Source organism: Cupressus sempervirens, chromosome 9 (assembly GCF_028749045.1).
Source record: "Cupressus sempervirens isolate cs-2001-9-10 chromosome 9, ASM2874904v1, whole genome shotgun sequence".
Classification (NCBI taxonomy): domain Eukaryota; kingdom Viridiplantae; phylum Streptophyta; class Pinopsida; order Cupressales; family Cupressaceae; genus Cupressus; species Cupressus sempervirens.
Window position 1 is genome coordinate 446,372,842 of NC_143126.1, and position 12,183 is coordinate 446,385,024.

Below are 12,183 nucleotides of genomic sequence, written 5' to 3' on the forward strand. Positions count from 1 at the left end.
CAATTGACCTCTTCCATACAAGGTTACTCCTTAGTTTTGATAGATTTAGGTTTTATTTAGAATATATTGTAATTTAAAAAAAATAAATGTTTGAATGAGCCAGTTACAATGATTCACTTGAGGTTATTTTATTTGTACTTATGGTATTACTTGAGGTTATTTCAGTTGTACTTATGGTAGTATTTCTATATATATATATTAACATCTTTTGTTTTCACTTCGATTTGTATTTCTAATTATAATAGGATAAACATGTAAGTTTTGCACATACAACTAATTACGTAGTATGAGCCTGCCTATATATATATATATATATATATATATATATATATATAAACATCTTCTAGTTTCACTCCGACTTGTATTCCTAATTATAATAGGGATAAACATGTAAACTTTGCACATACAACTAGTTATGTAGTATGAGCCATTAGCGTAAGCACTCCTTTGTTCTATAGCCTCAATGATACTTATACAATCACCCAAATAACATAACTTCATCATCTAAGCATTTGAACTTTTTGCTTTTTGCTTCTCACTTTTGTCTTGTGTAGTTGCCTTCTATTTCCTAATGCATAAGATTCTATTCACTTTTGAGTGTTCCCAATAGTTGGATTTGAGTCATAGGTGACCCATACTAGTCCTTTTGAGTCCTCAAGTCATTAGGGTGTTTATGCATTTCTAATTTTGTCTTTTCTCCTTGTTGTTTTGAAGGTTGGGTAGTTTTTAGTGTTTTGGACTTGTTGGAGTTGTGGAGGTCTTCCACCTTGACATCTACGAATGCTCTCTCTTTGTTTTCTTGCCTATCTTTGGCTTTTTGCATTTGGGCCTTCCAATCTTGTTAATTGTCAGATATCCAAAGACTCTGATGCCACTCACTAACTGAAAGTTCACTTGCCCCTTTATTTTTGTTTTGCCTTTAATCATCAGAGTTGATGGAGATCAGATTTCCTCACATCTCCAACACTTGGTTCTTTATGTTTGATCCTCTTGTTCGAGTTCAATCATCAAAGTTCTAGATGTCCGATGTCTAAAACTTGGGTATCATCACTGATTGAACACCATAAAAGGCATTTGAAGGTCATTTTGGCTTACAACCTTGTCTTCTTACTTTTGGTTTTCAATGTGTTTTTGTGTTCTTGGAAACTTTGTCTCTTGCACCTGTTTTTCCCTCTTGCTTCATGTCATGGGGAGGTTATTTTCCTCATTTTTGGGGGTCTCTCTTGGTCATCTTGTTATGTCTTTCTACATTTAATATTTTGGTCTGTAGGTCACTCTGAGGTTTTGATTTTTTGCTTTAAGCTAGTTCCATTTAGTTTGTTTCAACCTTGTTTGCTAGATTGTTTCATCTTCTAGGTTTTATTATTTGTTGTCATCATTTATGTGTCCTAGTTCTCAAAGGGTTTTGGTCATTGCATTCAAAGTTATTTTAGGTAGGTGGATTAGGGTTTACCTTATTTTGTGCTTAAGTATCAATCTTCATTGGACATGTTGGAAGTTCAACTTTGCAAATCTGATATCTCCAAGTTCTCCGACCTCTTTCCCTTGGTCTAGGTCTCTTCGAATCATCATATATGTCAGGCCTTTTGGCCCTTTCAATTCTCCCAACTCAGCTTTCTTCCTTAACCACACACTTTAATCTCCATGCTTCTTCACAAATAAGTCTTGAGCCCTTTCAAACTTGCAAGAACTTTGGACTCTGAAAAGTCTGTAAAGTTTGACACCTCGAACTCCGCTCCTTGATGTTCCTCTACATCGACATTCAACATGTTCAACATGTCCTGTAACCTTGATTTCAAGGTCCATATACTTGAATTTGGCAATAGTTAAATGTTAAACTAAAATGTAATGGGATGCTTATGTTATTTCTATGCCATCCATACATGCCTTCATGCGTGCAGCCTGACCTGTTGTGCTATGGTACGTTGCCATTGAATAGTACACAATCTGTTTGAAGAAATTATATTTATAATCAAAATTGATAAATAAAACATATTATAAGAGCAGACATTATTGTTGGTTTAGAGGCTAACTGATAATAAATTAAAATAAATAATTTTTTTTTTTTTTGTATTTTATTAAAAAATTAAAAACTTAATATTATTTAATATAGTTCACTGATAAGATTATTAAAATAAATGATGATATAAAAAATAATTTATTGTAATTTATAAAAGAATTGAAACCTTAATATTATTTAATATTTTATATCATATATTTTTATAAATATATCTAATTAAATATATTATAATTACTATAGTATAATTAAAAGCAATAGTTTTTCAATAAATATAATCATAAAATTATTCAAATGAACTTAATTATAATGTTTTTCAAATGAACTATATTATATGTACATTTGTCTTCCAAAAAAAAGTTATTGGCTAAAAGTTTTAAACCAATTAGATTTTAAATAGCTAATTAGTGTTAACAATTATCTTTTTAACTTTAATTTTACAACCATTTACAGGTGAAAATTTAAATATTTATTATAAACATAATATACTTTAAAAAAAATAATTAAAAAAATGCCACATAAAAAATAAAGATATGATTTGCTAAAATTATAAGTATTGAAGATATAAACAATCACTTTTTTAGAAATTAAAATAAAAAACCTAGGCCAGTCCTATATATATATATATATATATATATATATATATGATGTAATAAATTAAATTTTAAATATTTTATAATTGATATCATTTAGATAAATTTATTTAAGATATCTATACTAGTTCATATAGCTCTCTTTACTAATAACTTTGCAAATACATTAGCTAATATTCAAATATGTTATTATTAAATAAATTGATGAAATTTGATTAGTTAAAATTGCACATTTAATCATTATTAAAAACTACTAGTTGCCTATAGTTCTCAAAGCTTACACATCAACTACTAATATGGTTTTATATATAAATAGAGTCAATTTTTTAAATAAATAGAATAATATATTTTTAGTATGTTTTACATATATTTTTAGAATATCATTAGATTAGTTGTATTAAATCTTTTAAAAATGGCTAAATGTGCTTTAAAATTAAATACAATATACAAAATATTTAATAAATTTGTATTTATAGAGTTTTATATTTGTACTATAGATTTTTACAATGTTTATAATTCATATTATCTTAAATCATTTTACATATTTATTTTTGAATAAAATTCATTATGATATATATTATTCAATTCAAGTATATTTTACCCTTTTATTTTCCTTAAAACTAATATATATATATATATATATGTATATGTATATTATATTTATAATTTACACATTTCATATAACATTTGTCATATTATAAAATTATAATTGTTATTTCTAGATTATTTAATATATCTAATCATTAAAATATGAATAGTATTGAATAGTTCTAATGAATTTTTAATTCTAAAATGCATAAACTAATGATTTTAAATAAGCAAATTATTCATATTCAAATTCACACATTACACCAAATCATTTTTATAAAGTATCACATGCAATCGTATTCACTATTGTAAAAATGAATTTTCCTAAATTCGATCCCTGTCCTCTATATTTAGAATCATATTGTACAATTTGTTAGTCCCTACCTATATAATACATAGATGGTTCAAGCTAATCCAGACCAAATGCATTAAAGAGAAAAATAAAGTCAATTTTTTTTCTAGTGATTTTTTTCCCCAAATTTGTTGTTGTTTTCGACCACAAACTATGTAGATCATGAAGATCTGAAATTTTAGAAAAAATCCATGATGTTTTTGATTTTTTGAAAATTGGACAATTGTACAATTTGTAGGGAGGATAGTCACATCTTACATAGATAGAAACCATGACTTGCAAACTTCCTTGCCAGTTCTCTAGAATTTGATCACACATAACTCTCTATTCTGCTTCCACCCAAATTGATCAGTTTTTTGAGTACTACTAATCCCTTTGACAAGATGCCAATAAGTTGTGAACTATTTGCACTTAAAATTGCAAGAACAAGACCAAACACAACAAGTATAACATCATCCCCAATAATGTATTGTTTAGGAGCTCATACAACAAGTAAATTTCAAATAAGTCTCCTAAACCACCCACTATAGTTGGATATAGATTCCACTAAGAGCCCAACTCCTCAAACAACTGTACAAAATGAAAAATAACACTATGTTCTTCAATGCATTACATGGCCACATCAAAAGGTTGGGGATGACAAATGCCTCTGAGCTTTCCTGTGTTATAGACAACACACAATATGCAAGATGTGTATACATTAGAAACTACTAAAGTTTACTTGTCTTTATTTTTTTTAGGGCTTAATTCTTTTTCTAAGTTGACAAAGGATTTTTAAATGTATTTAAAAAAGAAGTGTTCTAGAAAGTTTGAACTAAATGAATTTTTAAATGACTTATGTATGCTTTTTAGATATTGAAAATGTAGTAATGTATTAATATTTTTTCTAAGAAATTTAACCTTTTATCTTTTTACAAATAAGAAAATGTTTAAATGTGTTTGGATTATCTTTTACTTCATGTTTCTTTGAATTTAATAAATAAAAATACACTACATTTTTAAGCTTATTCAAAACTTAATCTATAGAATTAATAATTATTTCAGCTTAAATTATGGTTTGGTCAATTCAGTTTCAAATAAAAATGCAATGATATAAATATACCATTTCAATAATAGGAAGAAGGATAAATATTTTAATTGCATAAATCCAAACTTAGCAAACCATTATTTTTGATTGATGGAGGTGGGATAAGAGATTGGTTTTGTAACCGATCCAGTCCGTCCGCCTATAAAATGTATCTCTTGTTTGCTTGAATGTTTTTTTTGTATCAAATTTACGACGTTTCCAAGGTAAAGCATTTTATTTCTTCTTCTTTTTAATTAATATTGAAGCATATAGATTTCTGATTGGGAACCTTCTCACAGATTTGGAGCTACAATTTGGGTGCTGAAGATTTTGGTTTGCATTTGGAGAATTTTATATTACGAAAATAGTGGTTCTATATGGTATGTCTTTCCACACCTCTTCTATCACGTGTCTTTACTTGCTGTCTGTACGAGATCCTTGTATTTCTTTACACTTTGAATGATATGGATCTAAAATAAATATTTATTTATGCCCATGTTTATAGTTGTAAATATAATTGTAGTATGTGTGAAGATTATTTGTGATTACCTAAGATTAAATGATTGATTCCAATCTCATGGATCATTCAATCCATGTCTGAAATTAGATTGCCAGTAAAATATAAATGGGTCCATCTTTGTGTACGAGTGGCATTCTATCCATTTGGGTAGAATAAAGTTGCTCTATTCTTCTGTTCAATATCCATGGAGAAATTATTTATCCAATAGATAGGTGCTAATTCATTTATCCTGGTAAAATCCCTTGGCATGCTTGACCCGCTCTCTTCCACACCCTCGCTCTTGCTTACAAACAATGTGGCACATGCATTTTAATTAAGTCTTTATCCACCTACAACAAAGGCAACTGACCCACGTTTTTTCCCTACTAAAAAAAACATTTGACTAGGAAATCTGTCTCCTGTTAAAATCAATATTATTTGATGTGACATTTTTTTTTGAAGTTTCAAAGATGTAAACTTTGAAACTTCAAACATATAGAAGTTAGAAATGTTCTATTTGCAAATATCCTAGAATCTATGTTCAAGTGCACATTAATTTTATTATGTATCTAGGTCAGAAACAATTACAGAATATTAGCCCTTCTTTTCCTTTCACCTCTTTTTAATAACTTTCATATTCCACGTCCACAATCCCTTTTCTTCGAAGAGTATGACCTTTGTGTGGAAGTGTCAAGGTTGCAACATATGCATTGGAACCACAAAACCCATGTGATCATTATCTTTTCCCATATCTTGCTGCATAGTCTCAGATCCAAACACCTTATGATGTGTGAAAATTCTCCTAAATCCATTTCAAAACATTATCATAATTTACATAGTAGAAATGATTTTATAAATCATGAATAGAATAAGAAAATCAAAAATATAATTGAAATGGTTTAATAAATCATTAATAGAATAAGAACATCCATTATTTTGCTCACAAATAGAGGAACTTAAATCGAATCTCTCAAGGAGACAGGAGATTACCGAGAATCCATTATGGCTGCCACAAAGTGGTTGGACTACTGTAAAGTGATTCAAAAAATGTGATGTTTGTTATGATAAGGTGTTCAATATAAATCCTCTATAAATAGCTTTCATGCCACCCCTGGTGAATGTTACGAAGATTATAGCACGTAGAATATGGATAAAACTACGCTTCATGTAATCTTAAGTTGACTAAAATAAACAATATGCTAACGACGTGCATGAAAAATATGGAAAGATCTTTAGCCTAAATTCTAGCTAAAACTGCCGCTGGGGCTAGAAATGAGTATGTAAGTATACTTATTCTAAAGTCTATGACTGTTGATGTGAAAACCAACAGTTACAATTAGGTGATGATCTTATCATGGTCAACACCGAGTTTAGGGGAAGAAGTCAGTGAAGAGGTGATGATGATCTTATAAGAGGTCACCCATCTCATTACTACTCCAACTAAAACAAACTTAACTACATAATAAGAAAACAATATATGGAGTTCTTTCTATATGACTATCTAGGGAGTTCTTTCCATATGGCTTGATGCCATCCCTTCTATTTTACCATGGCCATCAACATGTCCGCTGCCATTTTTGTAAGAAGAAGAAAGATGGTAAAATCCATATAAGGAAATGGATGTCTCTAAAGTAGCACGGAAGATAAATGAAATAGTTCATAATTTCAAATAATTAGTTAAAATAAATGAAATAAAAGTTTGAAGTTTTGAAATATTGATTCACGCCCTCCCTCCTTTCAAATAAGTAAAGGTCAAGGTTTTTCTTTTTCTATTGAATATAAAACAATATAGTTTGTAAGTTTTTTTTAGATCAGATAAATACTAGTGTAGCGCTTGCCCCTAGTTTGCATTTTGTTATTTTTGACTGAACTCGTTTAGGCCAGTTTATGCTTGTTGATTAATAAAACTCTCTTTTAGATTATCAGATATTATTTCATATTCAGTTGATTTTATGATGAGACTACTTGGTACTATTTACTTCATGTATGCATGATGATGATTATTATATTGATTTTGATGATTTGATGATGAGTAGATAGATGGATTATTATATATTTTTTCTTATGGATACTTACCCCTGCATGTGTATGGTGTGCGTGTATATTTTCTTTATGTATAACATTTGTGATGTGGTTAAGGAAGGGAGTCATAGTCACTTGCTAGTTAGGATCTACATGATGCCCCACTTCCTACCATTGCCTATTTAGATTAATATATATGTGTTTGTACATGCGTGGATTTTATGCAGATTGCAGGTATTGGGTATCGGCTTCCTTGAATTGTCAGGATGAGCATACCCTATCATATTATCTCAATGGTGAGAGAGGGGAGATAAATTCTTGAGTCCAAATCCTAAACCTTTAAGCCAATTGTCCTAGAAAATTAAGACAAGTATCTAAGATGATTACCTTCGGAATGCGTCGTATGACGTAAATTCATGATTATAACCCTTTAGTTTGATCTTGTATGTGTTTTTCTATGATGGGTTTTCGTATTTTGTCTTATGGGTCTTTGGTGATTTTTCTATTAATTAAGTTAGATTAAAAGATTAAATTAATTATTTAATTAAATAAAAATTATTATGATATTTTTAATATTTAATTATATTTAATTAATTGGGAAATAATTAAATAAAAAGAATTAAATTTAAAGATGAAAATTATAAGTTTAATTTTAGAACATGATAATATTTATTTAATTTAATAATAATATATTTAGGAGTCCATTTTTAATAAATGCTAAATAGTATTATTAATTAAGTTAATAAATATTTTATCAATTAACGTTTTGAAAATAAATTTAAAAGTGAAAAATATATTAATTTATTAAAAGTTTTAAGATTGCATAAAATTTGCATGAGATTAAAATTTAATAAATAAATTAAAAAGAGAAGTCAAGCGAAATTAAATATAGATATTTTATATTTCAATAAACGTGCATGAAAACATAAAGAAAAGATAATAAAGAGTTAAAGACTAGTAAGCAAGGAGTTCTCTTGGGTGATCGTACAATTAGTGCCCCAATTTTAGGAGAGAACTCCATATCACAATTGAGGGTTCATTTTCGAAGGAGGACGAATTTTTGAAGAAGGAATTTTTGGAAGAGAGAAGTTTTTGAGAGGAGAAATTTCTCTCACAAATCTTTTTGGGCATAGCAATTTAGCATAAGAGTCCAGGTAGATTCTTGTGATTAATTCACACAGTTAATTACACTATTTATTTTCCTGTCTTCTTTGTGACTATGATATGGTTATCTGAATAATTCTTGTGATGAATATTTCAATTTGGAATTACTGGTATGCATGTAGATTTCTTCTGCATACGTAGAGATTAAAAAATCTTAAATTTTCTATTCAGTAATTTGCAAATTAGTATTTTAATCGGGGAGGGTTTGTATTGAAATTGAAATTTTAAATAGAAAATTCAACTATTTGGTCATATTTTCCCTATCAAAGATTTGCTAGGATTGTTGTAAAAAATAAACTAATAAATATATATTTAAAAAATATATTTATATAAATATGTTAAGGGGGATTAGTTTTAAAAATGAATTTTATTTAAAATAAAATTTTAAAAATATAATAAAAAGATGGGGTGGGTGGGGGCCACCAACCGCCCACCCCGCCTTCCTTATTCCCCACATTGTGGCAAGTACTGCTGATGCAATAGTACCTTGCTGCAGTAGACAACAATTTGTTAGCTATTCGGGCCTTAAACGCGTTAGGGGTTGTTTTAAATTTATTTATAAATTTTATTTATTTATTTATTTTTTTGATCTGTAAATGGCCAAGGCCTTGATAATATTGATTAATAAAATTTATAATTTACAATAGAGAGAGTCTGTTCAAACAGGCATTGGTAGGAAAGAACGAAGAAGAAAACCTCCAGTCTAGCCCGAGAACTTGGTCCTTTATTGTTACACCATAAAAGGGGCATACCCGAGTTAGAATACCACCATTTCTATTATTACAATAGAGAAGATTGAAATACAAATAAGTACATATGATCAAATGATTCTTAAAAATAGCTAAGACCTATTGTAGAAAGACCTTTCCAGCCACTGCACTTTACTTCCTTATATTGCTGTAAGAAACACTCTTCTCTCCCTGACTGACTTGACAATCGAAATGGTTAAGAATAATACTGCATTATTCTATCTAAACATAAAGAAAACCTTGAAAAGAATAAATTTTACCGCTACCTTTTTGTCATATAACTCCCTTCTACAATACTAAAAATAACACTTACCGGCTCATCAAAGTGATTAATTTCCCCTTCTTTATAAACTCAATCCATAAAATTATCAACCAATTTGCTAGTATTCAATCCCTACCAGAAAAATATATATTTATAATTGAATTTGAAATAATACTATCTTAAATTTTGCCTAGTATATTTAAATTATGTTTAAATTCTGTGGTCTCATTGCAATTCTTATGGTAACCACTAACCAAAACTGAAACTTAGCTACCAATTATGAGCCACATGACAAAGTCTCAATCAACCATAACAAAAAAAAAACTAACACCTTAGATTAATACTAAAAGAATACCAAAAATCAAACAATAAGTAGTTGAGTTAACCATTAAAACAAGCTGAAACCTTAATTACCTAGCTCCTCTGCCCATCATACCATACTCAATCATCATATAGATTAAATAAAATGATGCTTAGACCTGGGCCAAAGAAGCCTTTAGATTAGGAATTAAAATGCAAAATGCCCTTCTAAGTCCACATGATTGGTTTGATCGTGATCACTAATCTACTAATCAAAAAACCAAATGTCATTTCTACAATTACAGATCGGATCTAAATGACTAACGCATGATATGTAGCTAAGAAAACTCATAACAAATTAAGAGTCCTGATAAACATATTACAGAGGCTTGAAGCCAACAATAGAAGTGAAAAACAACATACTGTAATTATAATCTATGATCATATTGAGTATAGATAATTACATGTATTCACAATAGCTTATAAACCAAGGACAACTAAACTATCCATTCCCTGAACATGTTCCAGTGTTGACCTTCCAAACCTTTTCATTCAAACCAAAACCCTAGTGAAGACTATCGACAACTTATCTAGTATAGTATGATAAAAAACTTAAGCATATATACTAAAAACATTTTTGGGACCAAAAGACCCTTACAAAAAACCCCTAATCTCTGGGAGAGACGAAATAACAAAACCTAGCCATCATAATGGGACCGAGCAAATCAAGAAACTAAACCAAGAAATCCGCGACATATTTTACTTCTTTTGAAACACCATGATAACATCCGCAATTTCATTCGGATTTTTTGATTGAAAATGGGGGTGGGGGGGAATTCAAATGAAAACCTTTCTCTATTAGACATCTCAATATTGGGAGTGCAGAAGTCCAACATGTCCAGATTACCAACACCCACTCCCGGATGAATATAAGCCTTAAAAAGGCCAAGATAATTGCTCAGACATTCATGACCTGTATCCATCGTGATCCTTCTCCAACATAGGAGGAAGTGGAAACATGACTCAATCGTAGGCCAAGCTAGGTTGAAAGCTGTCATGTGATCACTAATAATCAAAGCAGGCATCCTGGGAATATTTTCCACAACTAGGCTTCGTAGTGGATGGTTCATATACATCTCAGGAAGGGGCACATTGAAATTATCATCCAAGCTCATAATAACTTCTATGATTCCATGACACCAGATGCAGTAAAAAATATTCAAGCAAAGTCTTACCATGACCCATTTGGATATCCTAGCTCTTGCCATGCATCCAATGAATGTGCCAATAATATTGCTATTTGTGCTCCAAGTATATTCATAACTAAGGAGGCCTTCACCAATTTCCTTGCTAACCACAATCCGAGTCATCCCATCAACTCACTTGAGAATACGATTCCATATTTTAGGTTTAATGGTACCTTGGAAGGCCATGGTGTGAACCTCGACAATATTAAAAACACAAATATTTGTATCCATATCTAAGATGAGATTGATTGAAAAAGGTAGAGCACTTTAAGTAAAAAGAATAAAACAAAACCACAAAGTCTTTAGAAACTCCTTGACTCTCCAACACTAACTAAGAGACTTGACGTCACCTGTAAATTATGATATAGACATTCTTCTACTAAGTGGCAGTGCATGCATCAATAAAGGAACAACAAAACCTAACAAATCTAATTCACTTCTAATGACGATCTATTATTCCAGAGCTAACATATGAAAATAACCCCACAAATTCATTTGATTGCCACGATAAATTAAAAAGGATCCAAACCTAAGCCACCTAACTACTATTATACCCATGGGAAGTTAAAGCAAAATGTATTAAAATTTATAAGTGCCTCCCTTCAACTTATCCTTATACATTATTTACCTTATCTAGCTATCCTTATTAATTTTAATGAAGATATTAGGTACACCTTACCATAAGCATAAAAGTAACGGAAGAAAATGCACGTTAGAGTTCAATGCCCATCTTTGAATACTAGGAGGTTAACACCATTAGCTCCTTTATTAGCCAAAAAATCTACCTTCTAGTTACCTTCTTGAAAGATGTGGAAAATCTTGGTATCTTCGAACCTATCCAGTAGATTAATAACTTCTTCTAACTTGGAATTAAGAACCTAATTCAGAGTAGCTCTATTCCTTATTGTATTTAGAACAATATGAGAATCACCTTCAATGACGATTTTGGATCATCCTAAATCTTGAAAAAGCTTCAGACCTTCTTCCAGTGCTTCTAGCTTTGCTAGGTTATTGGACGTAGGACTAATAGACTTGGGTTTTTTAGCAATCCATTAGCCTGTATCATCATTGATGATGCATACAACTCCAACTATCCCTGGATTACCTCGAGCTGCCCCATAAAAATTAAGCTTTACCTAGTCCTTTAGAGGGGGAGTCCATTTACACCTTTTCCATGCCTCCTTACTATTCTTCAAATAGATGAGAGGAGGATAAATCAATTTAGGCCATACTTTTTTAATTTGGCCATCCCAGATAGATAAGGAGCCTTCTTCTATTCTTAGTTTCTTGAGATGTGAGTCAGCTATTTCCACTATGCTAGCTT